Source organism: Bos indicus, chromosome 2 (genome assembly GCF_029378745.1).
Source record: "Bos indicus isolate NIAB-ARS_2022 breed Sahiwal x Tharparkar chromosome 2, NIAB-ARS_B.indTharparkar_mat_pri_1.0, whole genome shotgun sequence".
In the NCBI taxonomy this organism is placed as follows: Eukaryota; Metazoa; Chordata; class Mammalia; order Artiodactyla; family Bovidae; genus Bos; species Bos indicus.
In genome coordinates this window covers 74,021,752-74,043,442 of record NC_091761.1, presented here as the reverse complement: position 1 = coordinate 74,043,442, position 21,691 = coordinate 74,021,752, and positions in this window count along the sequence as shown.

The following is a 21,691-nucleotide window of genomic DNA, read 5'->3' as shown; positions in this document are numbered from 1 at the left end:
AGTGATGGGTATCTGAAAGTCAGAAGATGTGATAACGTTCTTTATTTACTGGAAGTGCTAAATGGGGCATGCTGCACAAATGATCTCTTAAATCTTACAACCATCCTCCCTCTTTCCTACATTCCTCCTAGTGGAGGAATCTGACACTTAAAAAAGATGGAAGTAACTTCAGTTCAGTTCAGTCACTTAGTAGTGTCCGACTCTTTGCGACCCCATGGACTGCAGCACGCCAGACTTCCCTGTCCACCACCAACTCCTGAAGCTTGCTCAAACTCATGCCCATTGAGTCGGTGATGCCATCCAAATCCAGGAGGTAGTAAGTCCAAAATGTGAACCTTAGTTTATCTGACTCCATAGCCTATAGTCTTCCATCATCCAATGATTACAATCGTCCTCTAGCTGCTATCCTCTAGTCTTTAGTCCCTTAATTTACCCTTCACACTGTCATGTGAAAATACTGTTTCATGTCTGACCATTTTAGACTCTATTCCCTAAAATCCACCAGTGATTCCTAACATTTGTGTGCTCCTTAACTTATCACACAAGGCCATGTACAAGTGAGCTCTCTTCTAATCCACTGGATCATTTCTTCACAGGTACAACAAACAGACCCTTATCCTCTTATACCTCTGGCCCCTAGGTATTAAGATCATTAAATTAAGTTGATGCCTACTCTTTATCAGGATTGTAAGAGATGTTATTGACCACATGGCCTCCCACATAAGAGTAGAGTAATAGTCCCAACCAAGTCTGACTATAGCTTCAATGTTAACATATCTTCACAAGAACCATCTGAATAATTTCAAGATGCTTCACAATCCAGCAGTGTAAACACACTTATTAGTGTGCCATAGGAGGAGGTGTTGCTGCATCAGGAGAGACTGCAAGCCTGTGCACTGAGATATTCCTAAACCCATCTTTCCCAGTGACATAGTCTCATCCTTTAATACTCCAGACAGGAAACAACTGTACTCCAAGAAATTCCATGACCAACCTTAAAAATCCTAACTACAAATACCCCATATACAAGGAAGTCTATCTATTTTTTTACCTTTCACATATCTAGGCACATTTAGGTTTAAAGCTAGGTTTGTTAAAGACTTAATTTAATTAATCCAGGAGAAAAAATACAGTTATGGTATAGATGTCTGGTCATTTAAAGCCATTCTCCTATTTATTCCCTGGTGGCTCAGGTGGTAAAGAATCTGCTTACAGCACAGGAGACCTGGGTTTGATCCCTGGGTTAGGAAGATCTTCTGAAGCAGGGAACAGCTACCCACTCCACTATTCTGGCCTGGAGAATTCCATGGACTGTATAGTCCATATGGTCACGAAGAATTGGGCACAACTGAACGAGCGACTTTCACTTCACTCCTGCTTATGGATATTCCCCTTCAGGAAATAGTGGAGGGAACAAAGTTTTCTACCCCTTCAGATTCCACTGTTAAAAGTAGACTTCCATATGCATATCAATGTTATTTTTAAAAAACCTCCTTCAAGTCCTTTGTACCTGTTAGTCTTGAACTACATGGAATTCTCTGTAAGCTGCATAGTCTCTAGATGGCTTTCATCTTTCCATGCCCTCACTGGTAACTGTTTTCTCTCTCAGGAATGCCCTTCTTATCTTCTTCATCATTTAAGATTATATTCAAGCATGATGTCTTTAAAGAAGTTCTTTTTGAACCTCAGAATAGGCCAATGGTTAAATCTTTGTATTCCTGAGTAATTTATGCTTCTTAACCATATGTTATTTTGTTGAAATACTCCACTTATGTGTCCATTTTCCTCACAAATGACAAGCTCTACAGATGAAGGGATGCTAGTTGAGCTGATTATGGAGTGACACAAATTGGGATAGGATCTTAGCTCCACTACTTACTAGCTTGTGACATTAAACCTCTGTGTACCATGCAAAACTTGTCTGCAAATAATTTTACTTGCTATTCTCTAGACATAATACTGTGGAGCTTTGACAAAATAATATTAATAAAACCCTAAAATAGCATCCAGAACGTAATAATATAACCTGGAAAAGTGTTAGGTATGTTCAAGAAGAAACTTTTTATGGTTGACAGTTGGGTCTGTTCTGTTTGTAGCTTGCTTTGTTTCCATGGTTTAATTTCAGCAATTTTACTTGATAATGCAAGTTACCAATAATTCTTTGGTCTCCTCTATCTCCCATTATTTTCTGAAATTATTCTGTTTCATGAAATCCCATGGGATTCAAACAGAATGCCTTGTATCTGGAACAGTCTTACTGGAGTCCCAGGTATTCCCTTCTATCATATAGGCTCAGGGACCTGATTTGTCATCTAAAAGAGTCATATTAATCAGTTCCATGGACTAAGATATAATCATCATAACAACAGGTAAACTATACGGAGTGCTTAATATGTATAAGCTACTGTGCTAACCAGGTCACATGAAATACTGTATTTGTCTTCACTATGAGGCAGTTTGTTCATGGTAACCCAGTTAGTTCAATCCTCCTGTGAAATCTATGCTTTAACCACTACATTCCATTACCTAACTATATATTTTCAACATTATCATTTTAATGACTTCAGTGAGAAGAATAATTATTCTGTAGACCAGTTCCTTAAGCAACGTCCTCTCCACATTTTCTACTTGGAGCTAATCTTCATGGGGTTTCCCTAGTGGCTCAGATGGTAAGAATCTCCCTGCAATATATGAGACCCAGGTTTAATCCCTGGTCAGGAAGATCCCCTGGAGAGGGAAAATGGCTACCCATTCTAGTATTCTTGCCAGAAGAATTCCAGGGACAGAGGAGCCTGGTGGGCTATAGTCCATGGGGTCACAAAGAGTTGAACATAACTGAGCAACTAACACTTAACACTAACACTACATGAAGATGTTAACTTCACAGATTCTTCATTTTTCCTTTGGCCATACTGCATGGTTTATGAGATCTCAGTTCCCTAAGGAGGGATTAAACCCAGGTCACAGCAATGAAAGCCCAGAAGCATGGAATCCTAACCACTAGACCACCAGGAAACTCCTTAAAATCCTTAGATTGTGTGATGAGCATAGGATTTGATATTTTGTATCTAATATTTAGATACTCTGAATTACAGAGTATCCAGGAACTAAGCTAACTGCAAGTACACCTATTACAAGATTCAGTTCAGTTCAGTCACTCAGTCATCACCAACTCTGGGATCCCATGAATTGCAGCAAGCCAGACCTCCCTGTCCATCACCATCTCCTGGAGTTCACTCAGATTCACATCCATCGAGTTAGTGATGCCACTCAGCCAACTCATCCTCTGTCGTCCCCTTTTCCTCCTGCCCCCAATCCCTCCCAGCATCAGAGTCTTTTCCAGTGAGTCAACTCTTCGCATGAGGTGGCCAAAGTACTGGAGTTTCAGCTCCAGCATCATTCCTTCCAAAGAAATCCCAGGGCTGATCTCCTTCAGAATGGACTGGTTGCATCTCCTTGCAGTCCAAGGGACTCTCAAGAGTCTTCTCCAACACCACACTTCAAAGGCATCAATTCTTTGGTGCTCAGCCTTCTTCACAGTCTAACTCTCACATCCATACATGACCACAGAAAAAACCATAGCCTTGACTAGACGGACCTTTGTTGGCAAAGTAATGTCTCTGCTTTTCAATATGCTATCTAGGTTGGTGGTCACAACTTTCCTTCCAAGGAGTAAGCGTCTTTTAATTTCATGGCTGCAGTCACCATCTGCAGTGATTTTGGAGCCCAAAAAAATAAAGGCAGACACTGTTTCCACTGTTTCCCCATCTATTTCCAATGTACTGATGGGACCAGATGCCATGATCTTCGTTTTCTGAATGTTGAGCTTTAAGCCAACTTTTTCACTCTCCTCTTTCACTTTCATCAAGAGGCTTTTCAGTTCCTCTTCACTTTCTGCCATAAGGGTGGTGTCATCTGCATATCTGAGGTTATTGATATTTCTCCCGGCAATCCTGATTCCAGCTTGTGCTTCTTCCAGCCCAGCGTTTCTCATGATGTACTCTGCATATAAGTTAAATAAGCAGGGTGACATTATATAGCCTTGACGTACTCCTTTTCCTATTTGGAACTAGTCTGTTGTTCCATGTCCAGTTCTAACTGTTGCTTCCTGGCCTGCATAGAGGTTTCTCAAGAGGCAGGTCAGGTGGTTTGGTATTCCCATCTCTTTCAGAATTTTCTATAGTTTATTGTGATCCACACAGTCAAAGGCTTTGACATAGTCAATAAAGCAGAAATAGATGTTTTTCTGGAACTCTCTTGCTTTTTCCATGATACAGCAGATGTTGGCAATTTGATCTCTGGTTCCTCTGCCTTTTCTAAAACCAGCTTGAACATCTGGAAGTTCACGGTTCATGTAATGCTGAAGCCTGGCTTGGAGAATTTTGAGCATTACTTTACTAGCATGTGAGATGAGTGCAATTGTGTGGTAGTTTGAGCATTCTTTGGCATTGCCTTTCTTTGGGATTGGAATGAAAACTGACCTTTTCCAGTCCTGTGGCCACTGCTGAGTTTTCCAAATTTGCTGGCATATTGAGTTAAGCACTTTCACAGCATCATCTTTCCGGATTTGAAATAGCTCAACTGGAATTCCATCACCTCCACTAGCTTTGTTCATAGTGATGCTTTCTAAGGCCCACTTGACTTCACACTCCAAGGTTACAAGGTTAGCAAGGCCAAACAGTTTAAGTATTTTGCATTCATAGTAAAAATTTCTTCCATACATACTAGAATGTTTATAGGAGGAAATGCTGATATGTGCTTCCCAGTCAATAATCTATTTTTCTTCTCATGTATTAGGGCCATAAGCTATTTTAGGTCCCTGAAAACTATCACTTTGGTCCTTTTGAGTTAGTACTTTTAAGGTGACTTTTACTATGTCTCCTTAAGCCATTACAGGATGAGAAGGAAATGTAGCAAGGTGGTACGCATTCCAGGCTCTGAAAGCAGCCCATTCCACCCCAGATCTGTGACCATAAGCAAGTTACCTCCAAACCATAATTAACATGTTTTAAAATGGGTATCAGTCCTGGGTGTTCATTGGAAGGACTGATGCTAAAGCTGAAACTCCAATACTTTGGCCACCTCATGTAAAGAGTTGACTCATTGGAAAAGACTCTGATGCTGGGAGGGATTGAGGGCAGGAGGAGAAGGGGACAACAGAGGATGAGATGGCTGGATGGCATCACCGACTCGATGGACATGAGTTTGTGTGAACTCTGGGAGTTGGTGTTGGACAGGGAGGCCTGCCGTGCTGCAATTCATGGGGTTGCAAAGAGTCGGAAACAACTGAGTGACTGAACTGACCTGAACTGAAAATGGGTATGAGATTACCTATTTCACTGTATTGTTAGAATAATCACATGAAACATCTATAGAATAATTGTCTAGAACAGGGAGAACACTTAATGAATGACACCTCTTGATGACACTGTTGTTGCTAGCCTTGTTTTCATACATATTACATTGTAACTCTTGAAATAAAACCATATACTCTCCACCACCAATGCTTGAAAACCATTTTATCTCCAGGTTCAAGGCTCCATCCTCTGAGAAATCTTTCATTTTTCACAGAGGGTAGCAAATATTTGTAGCTTAGTTGTTTATTAGCTTGTTGTCTGCCTATAGAATTTTAGGAGTTGGACAGATTTCTTTTATCCTCTTTTTCGTACCCAAGTAGACAATATTTCTGCTGGTGTAACATCCTTACAAACCCTGTAGGTCTTCTGTGTATGTTTGGGGATTCATTCTCATAAACTGGAGACTCCTCCACAAAATAATCCCGTCTCATCTCTATCTATCCCTCGCTTCTGGGGAAATGGCTGAGTCACATGTTTAATCTCTTTAAAGGCTTTTCTGTCTGATTTGAATATTCTGACCTTTTTTTTCCTCCCCAGGTACTAGAAAAAGATTGTTCTGTCATACCCTTGACTACATCTCTAAATTTTACTGTCTCTTGCAATCTACATAAGCTGAGAATGTCCCAAATCACCAAATTGTTGTTTCTTTTCTGCTTAATAATATTTTTATTATTAAAAATTAATATTTTTAATTTTAATATTTTTCCTAAATATTTCCTTAATATTTTTCCTCAGTTTAATTTTGTGCTTTTTATTTATTACAAACAACAAGATGAAACCAGGCCACCCTTTTAGCACTTTGCTTGGAAGTCTCTTTAGTTCAATTCAGTTCATCACTTATAAATTCTGCCTTTCACATAACTATAAGATAAAATTCTACTAAGTTTTCTACCACTATGTAACAAGAATCCCCTTTCATCCATTTTCAATAATGTTTCTCACTTCCTTCTCACACCTCACCAATAGCACTCAGTATTCCTATTTCTACCAACAGTCTATCTATAATGCCTTCAGTATTCTGTAGGATTATATAGGTTTTGTCTACCATGCTCCTCACCTCCTTCTGAGCTCTCATCTGCAGAACCTTTAATATCTAAATTTTTACTAACAACCCTTCCAAGGTAATAAGGTAGTCTGGGCTTTTTCTATTATGTTTCTCAACTTTTTCCAGCCTCTGCCCAGTGCCAACTTCCAAAACCACTTCCAAATTTGTAAGTATTTGTAATCAGAGTCACTCCATTTCTAGGTACTAAAATCCATATTAGTCTCCTATTGTGCTGTAACAAATTACTAAAAAATACAGTGGCCTAAAAAAACACCTACTTATTATCTTACAGTTCTGGAGATCAGAGGTTTGAAATGGATCTTACCAGGCTAAACTCAAGATGTTGACAGAGCAGTATTCTTTCTAGAGGCTTAAAGAAAGAATCTATTCCTAATGTTTTCCCTGCTTCTTGAGGCAGCCCATATACCCAGGCAGCATGTTATAAAGCAGAGACTTTGCCGACAAAGGTCCATCTAGTCAAAGCTATGGTTTTTCTAGTAGTCATGTATGGATGTGAGAATTGGACTATAAAGAAAGCTCAGCACTGAAGAATTGATGCTTTTGAACTGTGGTGTTGGAAAAGACTCTTGAGAGTCCCTTGGACTGGCAAGGAGATCCAACCTGTCAATCCTAAAGGAAATCAGTCCTGAATATTCATTGGAAGGACTGATGCTGAAGCTGAAACTCCAATACTTTGGCCACCTGATGCAAAGAACTGGCTCATTGGAAAAGACCCTGATGCTGGGGAAGATTGAAGGCAGGAGGAGAAGGGGATGGCAAAGGATGAGATGATTGGATGGCAACACCAACTTGATGGACATGAGTTTGAGCAAGCTCTGGAAGTTGGTGAAGGACAGGGAAGCCTGGAGTGCTGCAGACCATGGAGCTGCAAAGAATCGGACACGACCAAGCGACTGAACTGAACTGAGGCTGCCCATAGTCCTAGCTCATGTTTGCATAACTCTTATCTCCACTTCCACTGTCACAGCATCTATGACTCTGACCTTCCTTTTTCCCTCTCATGAAAACCCTTGTGATTATATCAGACCCACTTAGATAATCCAGGGTAATCTTCATAATTTAAAATTCTTGGATTAATTACATTGCAAAGTATCATTTGCCACATAAGGTAAAATACCCACAAGTTCCAGGGGCTAGAATGTGGACATTATTAAGTGACATTATTCTAATGTAGACATTAGTCTACCTACTGCAAATTGTAGGAGTTGTTTCATTATTTTGGATACTAGAATGTAACAGATGTTTTTGTTGTTCAGTCACTAAATTGTGTCTGACTCTGCGACCCCATGGACTGTAGCATAGCAGGTTTCCCTGTCCTTTACTGTAGCCTGGAGTTTGCTCAAATTCATATCCATCTCATTCTCTGCAGCTGTTTTTCCTTGCATCAAGGTCTTTTCCAGTGAATCAGCTCTTCGCATCAGGTGGTCAAAGTACTGGAGTTTCAGTTTCAGCATCATTCCTTCCAATGAATGTTCAGGACTGATTTCCTTTAGGATTGATTGCTTTGATCTCCTTCAAGTCCAAGGGACTGTCATGAGTCTTCTCCACCACCACAGTTTGAAAGCATCAACTCTTCAGCACCCAGCCTTCTTTATGGTTCAACTCTCACATTCGTACATGACTTCTGGGGGGAAAAAAAAATAGCTTTGACTATACAAACCTTTTTTAGTAAAGTGATGTCTCTGCTTTTTAATATACTGTCTAGGTTTGTCATAGTTTTCCTTCCAATGAGGAAGCATCTTTTAATTTCATGGCTGTAGTCACCATCCACAGTGATTTTGGAGCCAAAAAATATAAAATATGTCACTGCTTCCATTTTTTCCCCCTTCTATTTGCCATGAAGTAGTGGGACCCAATACCATGATCTTGGTTTTTTAAATGTTGAATTTTAAGCCAGTGAAGAGTGAATTTTTCACTCTTCTCTTTCACCCTCATCAAGAGGCTCTTTAGTTCCTCTTCACTTTCTGCCATTAGAGTGGTATCATCTGCATATCTGGAGTTATTGATATCAGATGTACAATCTGCAAATATTTACTCCATTATCTTGGTGGTATTTTGACTGTAGAATCCCTTGATGCCCAGAAGTTTTTAATTTTGATGAAGTCCAGTGTTTTTTTCCTTTAGGTTTTGAGCTTTCTAACAGTTTCGTAAGAAGTAGTACTATAAAAATGATAGGGCATGTTTAAGTCTTTGATCCATTTGAGTTAATTTTTGTAAATTAGGCAGCAATCCTATGTTATTTCAATGTCCAGCATCATTTGCTAAATTCTCTGTTGAATTGTTAGTACCCTTGTCAAAACCAATTGACTATAACTAACTGCATTTATTTTTAAACTCCATTTTGGATTCTCATTGATCTATATGACTCATTATTCCAGTACAAGACAGTTCCTGATTACTAGAGCTTTGCAGCGTGTTTTCAAATCAGGAGATGTGATTTCACTGATACGTTCTTTTACAAAATTGTTTTCATTGTTCTGGATTCCTTGCATTTCCACATCGATTCTAGAATTAGCTCCTCAGTTTCTGCACAAAAAAAAGGGCGGGGGGGGGAGTTTGCTAAGATCTTAACAAGGATTGTATTGAATCTGTAGATCAATTTGGAAAATATCTTAACTATATGAAGTATTTCAATCCATGAACATGGGATGTTTTTCCATTTATTTTGGAACTCTTTAATTTCTTCCAACAATATTTTCTTTCACCAGTATGCAAGCTTTATAAACATGTTGATAAATTTATTCTTATGTATTTCATTCTTTGTAATGTAACTACAAGTGCAATTTGTTCATTTCCATATTATTCATTCCTAATATGTGAAACTACAATTGATTTTCATATATTGATTCTGCATCATGCAACCTTGCTGAACTCAATCATTAACATTAGATCTAGTGGGATATTTTTGTTTTTTATGTTGCTGTTTTTTCCTTAGGATTTTCTATGTGCAAGATCAAATCATTTGCAAGTAGGTAGTTCTGTTTTTGTACTTCAATCTGAAGGAATTTTCTTTCTTTTCCTTGACTAAATTCCTGAGCTCAAATCTCTATAATAATATTGAATTGAAGTAGCAAAAATGGACATCCTTGATTTGTACCTTATCTTACTGAGAAAGCTTTCCATCTATCATGAATAAGTAGGTGTTGGCTGTGGGTGTTACACAGATGATCTTTATCATGTTGACAAAGTTTCCATCTATTCCTAGTTTAGGGTTTTCAATCATGAAAGGGTATTGAATTTTGTCAAATGGTTTTCAGAATTAATAAAGATTGTCTGTGGTGTTTGTCCTTGGTTTTCTTAATATGGTGTATTTCATTGATTGATTTTTAAATATTAATACAAATATACATTCTGGGAAAAATTTCCAGAAACTTATGGTTTCTAATTCTCTGTATATGTTGCTGGATAAAGTTAACTATAGTTTTTGTTAAGGGATCTTTATCTATGTTTGTAAGGGATATTGGTCTGTATTCTTTTCTTGTGATTTGTTTGTTTTGATATCAAGGTAATAATGGCCTTATAAAATGAGTTGGAAAGTGTGTTCTCCACTTTTATTTTTTGGAACAGTTTATAAAGCATAGGTGTTCGTTTTTCTTTAAATAGTTTTTAGAATTCAACGTAGGAGTCATCTGGTCTTGGACTTCTCTTTGTGGAAATTTTACTGATACTAATTCTACCACTTTACTTGTTATATATCTATTTACTTGTTATATATCTATTTTTTCTATATCTTTTTGAGTCAGGTTTTTTTTTTTAACCTGGAGTATAATTGCTTTACAATATTGTGTTAGCTTCTTCTGTACAGCAAAGTGAATCAGCTATCTGTATACATATATTCCTTCCCTCATGAGCCTCCCTCCCACTGAGTCAGTTCTGATAGCTTGTGTTTTTCTAGAAATCTATCCATTTTAACTAGCTTTTCTAATATGTTGATATACAATTTTTCACAGTATTTCCTTATCCTTATTGTTTGTTTGTTTGTTTCTTTAAAGTTTGTAACAATATATACCCTTGTTTCAATTTTAGTAATTTTGAGTTTTTTTTTTACTTTTTTCATTTAGTTCAGTTCAGTGCAGTCACTCAGTCGTGTCTGACTTTTTGCAACCCCATGAATTGCAGCATGCCAGGCCTCCCTGTCCATCACCATCCCGGAGTTCACCCAAATCAATGTCCATCGAGTCGGTGATGCCATCCAGCCATCTCATTCTATGTCATCCCCTTCTCTTCCTGTCCCCAATCCCTCCCAGCATCAGAGTCTTTTCCAGTGAGTCAACTCTTCACATGAAGTGGCCAAAGTATTGGAGTTTCAGCTTCAGCATCAGTCCTTCCAAAGAACACCTAGGACCGATCTCCTTTAGAATGGACTGGTTGGATCTCCTTGCAGCCCAGGGACTCTCAAGAGTCTTCTCCAACACGACAGCTCAAAAGGATCAATTCTTCAGGGCTCAGCTTTCTTCACAGTCCAACTCTCACATCCATACATGACCACTGGAAAAACCTTGATTAGATGGACCTTTGTTGGCAAAGTAATGTCTCTGCTTTTCAATATGCTGTCTAGGTTGGTCATAACTTTCTTTCCAAGGAGTAAGTGTCTTTTTTTTTTTTTTAAACTTTACAGTATTGTATTAGTTTTGCCATATATCAAAATGAGTAAGTGTCTTTTAATGTCATGGCTGCAATCACCATCTGAAGGGATTTTGGAGCCCCCCAAAATAAAGTCTGACACTGTTTCCACTGTTTCCCCATCTATTTCCCATGAAGTGCTGGGACCGGATGCCATGATATTCGTTTTCTGAACGTTGAGCTTGAAGCCAACTTTTTCACTCTCCTCTTTCACTTTCATCAAGAGGCTTTTCAGTTCCTCTTCACTTTCTGCCATAAGGGTGGTGTCATCTGCGTATCTGAGGTTATTGATTTTTCTCCCAGCAATCTTGATTCCAGCTTGTGCTTCTTCCAGCCCAGCATTTCTCATGATGTACTCTGCATATAAGTTATATAAGCAGGGTGACAATATACAGTCTTGATGTACTCCTTTTCCTATTTGGAACAAGTCTGTTGTTCCATGTCCAGTTCTAACTGTTGCCTCCTGACCTGCATACAGATTTCTCAAGAGGCAGGTCAGGTTGTCTGGTATTCCCATCTCTTTCAGAATTTTCCACAGTTTATTGTGATCCACACAGTCAAAGGCTTTGACATAGTCAATAAAGCAGAAATAGATGTTTTTATGGAACTCTCTTGCTTTTTCCATGATACAGCAGATGTTGGCAATTTGATCTCTGGTTCCTCTGCCTTTTCTAAAACCAGCTTGAACATCTGGAAGTTCACGGTTCACATATTGCTGAAGCCTGGCTTGGAGAATTTTGAGCATTACTTTACTAGCATGTGAGAGGAGTGCAATTGTGTGGTAGTTTGAGCATTCTTTGGCATTGCCTTTCTTTGGGATTGGAATGAAAACTGACCTTTTCCAGTCCTGTGGCCACTGCTGAGTTTTCCAAATTTGCTAGCATATTGAGTGTAGCACTTTCAGAGCATCATCTTTCAGGATTTGAAATAGCTCAACTGGAATTCCATCACCTCCACTAGCTTTGTTCATAGCGATGCTTTCTAAGGCCCACTTGACTTCACATTCCAGGATATCTGGCTCTAGGTAAGTGATCACACCATCATGATTATCTGGGTCGTGAAGATCTTTTTTGTACAGTTCTTCTGTGTATTCTTGCCACCTCTTCTTAATATCTTCTGCTTCTGTTATGTCCATACCATTTCTGTCCTTTAATGAGCCCATCTTTGCATGAAATTTTCCCTTGGTATCTCTAATTTTCTTGAAGAAATCTCTAGTCTTTCCCATTCTCTTGTTTTCCTCTATTTCTTTGTATTGATTGCTGAGGAAGGCTTTCTTATCTCTCCTTGCTATTCTTTGGAACTTTTTCATTCGTGTATATACAAATTTATTTATCTTGGTTAATTTAGTTAAAGGTTTATAAATGTTGCTTATCTTTTCCAAGAATTAGCTTTGGGTTTGTAGATTTTTCTGCATCATTTTACTTGTTATTTATGGGTGTGATTAATCTCCACATATATGTGAATTTCTCAAATTTCCTTATGTTATTGTTTTCTAATATATTTCATAGTATTTTGAAAAGCATATTTTGTATAATGTCAGTCCTTCTAAATTTATTGAGATTTGTTTTATGGCCTAACATACGGTCTGTCCTACAAAATACTCTATGTGCACTAAGAAGAATGGACATTTTGCTGTTGTTGAAGAGTTCTATAGCTATGTGTTACATCCAGTTGTTTTACAGAATTGTTCAATCCTACTTTCTTATTGATGCTCTTTTTAACCATCTATTCATTAAAAGCAGGGTATTGAAGTCTCCCAATATTTTAGCCAAATTTTCTATTTTTCTCTTCAATTCTGTCAGTTTTTGCTTTACACATATTGAGGGCTTTGTTAAGTGCCTACACGTCTATTATGGTTATTATATTCTTGATGTATTGACTCTGACTTGTCCATATCAACACACTTTAGATACTAGAAGGTCTCTAGGCTCTTGACTAAACTATTTACTTTTATATACACACTGTCTTTAGGTCGAATAACCAGTTTTGTGACTTCAAATAACATCTATGTGGTGATAACATTCAGATTTCTATCCAGTTCCAGTCTCCCCACAGAATCCTCCCTCTTTCATTAAGTTTTGCATTCTTCATTTTATAAACATCCCACACACAGCAGGCTCAGAATAGAACTTATGACTCACTCACTACCAAAGCCACTTCTAACTTCTGTTCTTTCCCATCTCAGAAAATGTTACCAACATCCAATGATATATTCATGCTATAATTACATTGGTCCCTCTCTTTCCCTCTCACACTTTGGCCAATTCATCCGTAAGGTCAAACTTTAAAACACCCTGATAAATCTATGCTTTCTTCACCATCTCTATTGCCACTGTTCAATCTGAGCCACCATCATCTCCACTGCCACTTCCATTCTGCAATGTTCTCCTACCTGGTCTCACTGCTTCTGCACTGGCCCCTTCCCAGTCCAACTTCCCCATAGAAATAATTTCTGTCATAAATCAGACAACACAGTGTCTAGTTGCTTTGCACTTAGAATAAAATCTAACATCCTCATCAGGGCTTAAAAGTCTTTTCATGATTTAAGCATCAACTTTCTCAATTCTATCTCCTTCTACTCGCCACTCACCATAATTTTTTTCCCCAAACATGTGAATTTCTTTTTCATCTTAAATGTTTTGTATTTGCTGTTTTCTCTATCTTTTCCTGTCTACCTCTACCTCATCATTTCGTCTCAGAGTTAGAGTGACTTACCAGATAAAAGGTAGGAAAAACCCACAGACATTCACAAAAAAAGATTATAGTCACATTGTAAGTAAAGTTTGTGTAGATTAAGTATGGTTCTGCAGCAACCAGAATTTATAAACATGAAAGTATGAGGTTTAACCAGAATGGTATAAAGAAAAATGTGTTACTTGTTTAAAAATTTAGTGCAATTTTAGCAATGATCTTGCAATTTAAAATAAAGAAAGAAGAACTAAACTCCAACGGAGAAAAATTAAGAAAGAAAGTTGATAAAAATGGTAAGTATAAACATACTGGAAAATTCACAAGGATGTTGTAACCATCTCTGATATATTTTCAACTTTGAAGATGCTGCAGGTCAAAGACCCCAGGGTCATGATCTATTATTGCATTTATTAAAAGCATCTTATAAGTACACAGATCCTAAGAAAACAAAGGCAAAATCTAAAGGAATTTAAAGTAAAAATCTATGACATTAGGCACAAAGAACACACCTCCACATTCAAATGGGTTACAGATAAATCAACAAGAAACAGCATAATGGGGACTTCCTGGAGGTCCAGTGGTTAAGACTCTGTGCTACCAATGCAGGGGAAACAGATTCAATCCTGGTCAAGGAACTAAGATCACATATGCCACATGGCCAAAAAATAAAACAACAACAACTATATGCATGTATATATACATCATATATATTTACATGTATATACGGAATCAGTTGGGAAGAAATATTTGTAATATATATAATAAAGAATATTTTAGAAGACGGCATAATGGATGATGGGTAGAAATCTATCTGGGAGCTGTGAGATTAGAGACCAAAACGTCCTTTGCTTACTAAGATATTTGATGGTATTCAGGGAAAACTCGCTTGGAAAGGTAATACCTGCACTGAATCTTGAAGGGAACTATAACAATGTGTGGACCACTCTGAAGTACTTTTGTAAGATTTGGTACCCACAGACATATATTCAAAATATTTAACGAACGGAAATATGTATATTGGACTTCTGTGGAGCTTCAGATGGTAAACAATCTGCTTGCAATGCAGGAGACTCAGGTTTGACTCCTGGGCTGGGAAGATCCCTTGGAGAAGGGAATGGCAACCCTTTCCAGTATTCTTGCCTGGAGAATTCCATGGACAGAGGAGCCTGACAGGCTCCAGTCCACGGGGCCACAAAGAGTTGGACACGAATGAGTAGCTAACACTTTCATTAGTAAATATTCTATCTATTTTTATTTCCTAATATTGGAAACGATAATACAGAGTTGACCCATGAGCTGGACCTGGCCAATCAGATGCTCCTCACTCCTCCTCTGTCCTTGGAATATGCCCATCTTTTCCACCCTAGGAGCTGTTTCAAGGATGCAGCCTTAGGAATAGAATGTCACTGAGACCACCTAGACTGCATATGTGACTGAACCTAGCCAATGCCTCTATATAAACTTGAAGATTCTGTCGGGTGGATGTGAGACCCACTCATCTTACAGCATCCAAAGACAAGTCTCTTACGTAAGTAAGTTCCCTGTTTATCAAACCTGCTGCCTGCCAATTGTCAGTGATCTGCCTCCTTCCTTTGTCTCCCCCTGCCCTTCATGTGAAAGGCTGGTTTCAGATGACACACAGGTAGTTCCCAAGATTGCAAATTAGCACCTAATTCTTTTAATCTCAGCAACTAATTATCAATTTTTATAAGTTGTAGCATAAATCATTTGTCAATTCATTCTAAAAATGTACAAAATGATTGTTGGCATGATCATTCTGACATGATGAATGCTAGTTGTTAAAGCCATATTTTGACCCAGGAAACCACATCAAACTATCTCAATGACTTATTGAATCAGTAGTTATTAGATCACTGATAGTCACAAGAAGTCAATTTCCTTCTAAAATCAACAATATTCATTCTGCTGCTGCTGAATCCTCTCAGTTTCTGCTGAACCAATAGTAATTGGTCAAAGCAATAGCCCAATATAGGAAATGGGCTAAAATTTAAAATAAAATGTTGTCTTAGATTTGTTTAATATTTTCAATATCTTTATTATTGACTAAGTCATAAAAATCATTTATTGGAATGCCGTAGATATTGATAACTAGATCACATCTTATATTCCTGACCAGAGAGTGGTGGAGCTGTTTGGTAATTCAGATCATCATCTATGGTCTCAAATTCTGGCTCTATGATAAAATAACTTTTTTCTTCTTCAGTTCCTTCCCCTGTAAAGGGGATAATGATGATAATTTTAATACTCTGCTGAGCTAATTATTCATTTAGAAAGTATATGTCCAGCATAGAGTAAGGGTATATAAGTGTTAACTCTCATTTTATTAATAAACTTCATATTTTTAATATTTATGGTAAGTCAGAATTTATGAGTTTTAATGAATTTCTCCTCTTAAATGGAGATGAGCTTCAACAGGATGGCTTAAAAGAAGAACCCAAAGCTTTAGCATGTCCTCGTCCCAAACCATAACCCAGGCACAGCCACACTTTCTGTCCTGGCCCAGAAGCATCCCCTTCCCCACACTGGTAGATTACAGGATATGTAGCTCGTGTCTCCACTGGCCTCTATGACTGCCTACTCAGTTGTTTCTTTGTCCATCCTTGGTTCTCTCAGAGCCAAAGTCTTTGTCTTGGTACTAAAATCGCTGTACCAAAAAAGGCCACGTTGAAGGAACATTTGGAAACAGTAGGCAGTAGAGAGTATCCATAAATGCAGGTGGCCAGATGGACAGAGTACACTCAGCACTGGGGTGCCAGTGATGCCACCAAGGGTGCCTTTTCTCTCACCAGGGAAGAATACACTTTAATTGGGGGCACCATTGGATTGCCTGGCAAACAGCGGCTGAGCTGATGCAAGGACTATGTCCTGGTGGTGCCCACCTGTGTCTCCATTAATCCAACAGGAACATGGGCAGAATTTGAGCAACACATAATGATCTAACTAGTCGACAGTGATGCCCAGGAAGTGGGGGAATCTGGAAGCTAAGTGACATTGTCAATGAACAATCAGAATAGACCCTAGTCATAGTGCTAGAGCAAGGACCTGACAGCCCCCAACTGTTCTGTCAGCAACCTTTAGTTACTATCTCATGAGGATGACTAGAGAGGCCAGAGGAGGAGCTAGGGTGGCTCTGGGCTGGGTTCTAGAGTTCTCTCATCCTTTAATATATCCAAGTCCATTTTGAATTTCAACCAGAGGGTGTTATGCTATGTGGTGTTTTCAATGTATTTGACCACAGAACTTTTTTAAAGAACATCTTTAGGAAATTCACTTCGTTAAACACTAATATAATGAAAAATTACAGATATTGGAGGTACTGGGGCCTTGAGTTCATTCCCAGGTCCATCTGTTTGACCTTGGACACATTACTTAACCTCTCTAACACTGATTTTCATGCAAAAGGGAAATAAGATCTACCTTATTACAGTGCAAAATCTGGAGAGAAAAGAAACTTTCAGAGACTGTGGCAGAGGAAGGCTTGCCATTCCCTATTTGGCTCACGTTTCCTCCTGGGCCTATACATCCTAGGCTTTCTTGCACTGTGTGAAGCCACATCCCTAGTTCTGGGTAGTGGGATTGGGGGCCAGTGACAAACTCCACTTTCAGGCTTTGCCCATAAAAATCCCCCTATGAACAACACAGTGTCCCTCCTCTCTGTCTCTCTCTGTTTCTGTCTCTCTCTTCACCTACTGACTCAGTGGAGTGAATTCTAAAAGGGCAAGGCAGAAAGAAGAAGGAGCTTGTGGGGTCCCTGATTCACTTACTGAAATGGAACCCCTAAGGAAAGCCTCCTAGACACCGCATGAGCAAGAAACAAACAGACATTGAGTTGAGTTACTGATGTTTTGAGAGGCTTTGTGATGTTGCTGTAGTATGGATGATATTCCTATAGTGCGCATGGAATGTCCAGAGCACATTGTCTGATAATGTGTACTAGCTGGTAGATGGTGGGGTTGTTGTTGACGATGAGGATGAGGATGAAGACGATGGTGCTGTGGTGACAGTAGTGAGGTCATAGCGGTGATGGTGGTGATGAGGAGGAGGAGGATGGTGATGATGGTAACAGTGATGGTGCTGATGGTGCTGGTGATGTTGAGGAGGAGGAAGATGATAGTGATGGTGATGGTGGTGATGATGATGGTGATATCCATGGTGATGGTGGTGATGAAAATGATGATTAATGTTGCAGAAATATACTCAGAAAGGAACCATTCTTATGATTCCACTAAAATATCAGTGAAGTAAAACTCCAGGTTCACTGATGTCTCAGAGTGGTTTTTTCTGTGGTGTGTGACTAGAAAGTGTTGCTTCACAGTCTCAGTTTGCTAGAGCTACCATAGCAAAGTACCACAGGCTGGATTGCTTGAACAACAGAAATTTATTTCTCACAGTTCTGGAGACTCGAAGTCCAAGACCAAAGCGCCAGCAGAGTCGGTTCCTCCAGTGGCCTCCCTTCTCGGCTTGCGGTGTGGCTTCACGAGGTCTTCCCTCTGTATGTATCTGGGTGTAAGTCTCTTCCTAGAAGGGCACCAGCCTTACTTGCTTAAGGCCCACCATAATGATTTCCTTTTAACTTTATTACCTCTTTATTAAAGACTCTCTGAATACAGTCACATGATGAGGTCCTGGGGGTTAGAACTTCAACACAGAAAGGTTGCAGTGGGGACTGGGCAGAACACAGCCCATAACGATACCAACCTATGCTCTGGCTCCAAAGAGCTCAGGTAAAGAAAACCTGTTCAGATAAAACTGTATACTCTTTCTGGAATGTTGATCAAAACTAAGCTTGGTTTAAACTTATTATACACATGTCAGTTTTACTCTCCTTTACCTGGAGATAGTGCTTTATTGTAGGACAATGGGAAAAGACAGTTATAGCAAATATAATTGGCTTTTCTCCCTGTTATTCAACTAAAATGCATGTGAGATATCATTTGAACGTAAAAGAAAGTGAATTTCGGACAGAATTCCTACTGAGCAGAAAGTAAAGCTAACTCCCAATTACAAATGGGATATCCTTTAATTGTTGATACATCACATGTGGAGGTACAGTAGGCACTTGTTCAAAGAAGCAAAGTATCTCTGGGATTCACACAGCCTTTTAGAAGCACATCTGGGAAGGGATTTTTAAAATATATTTTTCAGGTCCAAAAATGTTGGAAAGTCAGAAAACAGAATTGAAGGAATAATGGCATTTTTCACTGCTTTTAGAAATTGTGGTATTGTAGAAAAATCAACAAGGAGATTTTTATATTAATAGACTTTATTTTTAAGGCATCAGGAGGAATCTTCACAGAATGTAAAGTTAGTGCACGTATTGTTATAACAAACACTCTCGTCATGATACAGTTTAATCAGAGACATCTTTATGTATCCAACCAGAGTGCAGCGAACTCACAGCAAAGTAGTCTTGAACTCATTGCTACCTGACCCCTTGAAAAATCTCATTTGGAAGAAAGACACATTTAGGAGGTGTTGCCTGAGGGTCTTGTGATCTTTTTGTTTCTCTCTTCTAGATATTCTTAAAGTAACCCTTGGTTTAAAACCAACAAGCAAAACCCCTTCTCACCTGGTCCAGTCCTTTCTCCCTCACCCTTTAAAGCCTAAGAGATGTTCAGGCCTCACTGAAGCATCCAGGCAGGCCTGGAACACCCTGGGGAGAAGTTCTAGAGTTTGAACCAACAATGCTACCCAACATTTATTAAGAGTATATTATTTGCTGAACACAGTTTTCACTTCATATAGTACAGGAGTATAAACATTTAAGGGGACAGTTTCTATATGTCTTGTTCACTGCTGTTTCTCCAGTCCATTTCACAAGAACTCAATAAATATCTCATTCACTTCTCAGAACAATTATTTGAGGTTATTACCTTCATCTCAGAGAAGACAAAAACAAGGCCCAGAGGTTGAGACTAGCGTGGATTTCAGATCTAATAGGAGGCAGATGGGACCAAAGCCAGGTACAACATTGCCCTTAGTCATAAACAAGAAAGAAGGGCTCATCCCCAGACCTCGCTCCACAGGGACCCCACACTTTATAGTGCTACCTTCCTCAAGAGTTTCTAAGTTCCTTCTGGTTCCTGGGACTGGCTGGGGTGGGAAGTGCCATCTGGGGATAACTCTAGCCTGGATTTGGACCTGCATGGGCTCTGATCCTATCTCTCTTTGGGAGAGACGTGCCTGACATACAGGACCCCCCACACACATGGGGTCAACCAGATGTTGCAGAGATCTCCAAAACCTTGTTCAAGTCAATCACAAACACCCAATGTGGTAAAGCCATGCCCTCCTACCTGAGTCATAAGTTGTGCAGGATGGGGGACAGAGGTTCCTTGCACAAACGGGACTTCTCTTCTTACTCTGCCCACAGGCCCCTCATCTCTGCTCCCTGTAACAGGCAGGTTTGTGGAAGGCACCAAGAAAGACATTTCATCTTAGTGACATAGTTATTACAGTCCAAAGACTTCAAAGAAGAGCTCATTTTCAACAAAGCACAGTTAACAACTGCAGACAGAGTTACTAGGAACTGATATTCCCAGGTGGTCCAGTGACCAGCATCAGGAGCAATGATGTCACTGGCATTCAGTAAATGGCCTGAGATACAACAACGGTGAGAGCTACATTTCTTGCTGTTTAGTCACTAAGTCATGTCTGACTCTTTCGCAACCCCATGGACTGCAGCCCACCAGGGTGTTCTGCCTGTGGGATTTCCCAGACAAGAATACTGGAGTGGGTTGCCATTTCTTTCTCCAGGGGATCTTCCCCAGGGATCAAATCCTTGTCCCCTTCTTGGCACGCAGATTCTTTACCAACAAGTCACCTGGGAAGCCTGAGATCAACATTCATTCATTATAAAAGCATTTCCCCAAAACCATAGTATTGTAAGTAATGGTGGGAGACACAGAATTATGCAGAAATAGTGTGTTTGGACCCCAAGAAGGTGAAGTGGGGCCGAGATATGCTGCAGAATCTTCATATGCACCAACTTGGCAATAAACAAACATAAGACATACTTCTTTCCCATCTATTATTCAAAACCTTGATTCTTAATTTAAAAAAATCATGATACCGTTCACAGACCCATGGATTTTGTAATGCATGTTGATAGCCACATTTTTATTGAAACTTTTTATTTTGAAAGCTAAAGAGGTTATGCAAAAGTTGAGGGGCGATGAAAATTTCTAGGGTGAGAAGAACACTGTATATTAACAGAGTTTTCATACAAATGTGGGATTATTATACATGTGATATTACAATATGTTTTAAACAAATGTAGTTTATTTGTATTTTACATTGGAATATAGTTGATTTATAATGTGTTATTTTCAGGTGAACAGCTAAGTGATTCAGTTATACATATACATATATACATTCTCCAAAGACTATACTTTATTTTTTTAAAGAAGTTTTGGGTTCAGAGCAAAAGTGAACAAAATATAGAGTTCCCCAAAGCCCTCTCCCTGCACACACAGTCTCACTTCCATCAACATTCTATACCAGTGTGATATGTTTATTGCAATCAGTGAACCAACTCTGATACATCATTATCAACCCAGGCAAGCAGGGTACACTCTTTGTGTTGTGTATTCTATAAGTTTTGGAAAATACATATAAAAGGACATATATCCATCGTTACAGTATCATACAGAGTAGTTTCACTGCATTGAACAATGTGGTTTTTTTAATAAATTTCTACTGGGAATAATTTAATGTTTATAGACAAGTTAAGAAAAATATTCTTCATCCCATTTCCCCTAATGTTAACGTCTTACATGGCCATGGCATATTCATCAAAACTTAGAAATTAGCATTGATATAATACTGCTAACTAATCTACTTACTTTATTTGAATTTCCCCAGTTTTCCCATTATAGTTCTTTCTGCCTGTTCATAGTCCTACCCAGGGTCCCACAATACATTTTGTTCTCAT